Source organism: Octodon degus, unplaced genomic scaffold (assembly GCF_000260255.1).
Source record: "Octodon degus isolate 3935 unplaced genomic scaffold, OctDeg1.0 scaffold00139, whole genome shotgun sequence".
NCBI lineage: Eukaryota > Metazoa > Chordata > Mammalia > Rodentia > Octodontidae > Octodon > Octodon degus.
Window position 1 is genome coordinate 5,791,580 of NW_004524715.1, and position 1,591 is coordinate 5,793,170.

A 1,591-nucleotide genomic window follows, 5' to 3' on the forward strand; every position below is an offset into this window, starting at 1 on the left:
CCCTCAGAAGATGCTTTGGTATCATGTAAAGGACATGCTATGAAAGCTCATTTTATATGAATACAGCACTGGCAGAGAGTATTTTTCAACCAAATGTATATATTAATATGAGTGTATCTTTAAAGGCACACAAACACATCGTACCTCCTGAAGTGTCAGAAAGCAAAATAATGTCACAGAAGTCCCTGGTAATTAAGCAATCTGCAAGTTAATTTATTTTTCTATGGTTAAAAGAAAACCATCATCTAAATAGCAAAAAACTAAGCAAATGAATCAAAGCAAAATTTTATATTCTTGCATGATTTATTTTGTATTTGTTTATAGCAGAACCCAAAGTTCACATGGGTTTTTTCTAGACTATCATTGAACTGCAAAAACACGTGAGTTTTAGATATGATCAGAAAAATACAGAAATATCTATTTTTATAATTCAAGCCCTAAATATGATATATCTCCCCCAGGTATGTAATTTAATTAAATCAAATACTATATTAATAAAGTCTTAGAAGGTGCAGAGCATTTTGGTTGCATTTTAGGGATTTTAAGGTTTTAAGATGAACTAAATAGAACACTCCAGATAGCTACACCAGCAACCTGTTATGTTGTGGAATATGAGTGCCTCTGTGGGGTATGGGTTACAGCAGCCAATCAGCAGCAAGAGCTGGATAACACTCTCGGACTGGTTCCTTGCAAACCTCCCACCAAAACAAATGACAACAAACAACTGTAGAGCGTATTTGTGCTTTATAAGAAATTGCACTGGTTCAGCAAACAATTACTAGCAACGCTCTAAGGAAATCATCTATGAACAACTGAGGCTGTTAACTTTGAGGTCTGACTTCACAAGAAGTTTTATTACTTAGTACACCTGTTTTAAAAAATCAAAGCAAGAATGTACGTTTGATTATCATTATCTTTCTGTGTGTAAATAGATGTTACCCTAAACACATTAATTCTAGTTCATTCAGAATTAAAATATGGCCTGTTTCATCAGATGAAGAGGGTTTGGTATTCATGGCAACATACTATGTATGGTGGAAAAATAGAACATGTATTTCTGAGCTTGTGTACAAGACTTCCTGTTGCAGACTATAGTGTGTATTTGTGTGTGTGTATGTGTATGTAAAATAAACTGAAGAATATCTAATGATTAGTTAAATGCTGACAATGGTTGACAGCACAAACAAAATTTTATCAAATGAATTATAAATTATATGCAAACTTAGATATGACCTCTTGGATTAATTAGCACCAAAAGAAATTCTCCTGTTTTATGTGTGCTCATGTTTGTAGCAGCAAAATTTGTAATAGCTAAAACTTGGAAACAATCCATATGTCCATAAACTGAGGAATAAATAAAAAAGGTATGATATTTTTATAAAATGGAGTATTACTCAGCAGCTATAAAAAAGTAAATTAGGCTTTTTATAGGTAAATTAGTACAACTGGAGACCATACTTATAACTGAGATAAATCAGAACCACAGGTATAAATATCCTATTTTCTCCATAATATAAGACAACTGAAAGGGTGAATAAGATCAACAAGGTACAATAGATGCAGTGAAAGGGAAAGGAACTGCTCCAAAGGA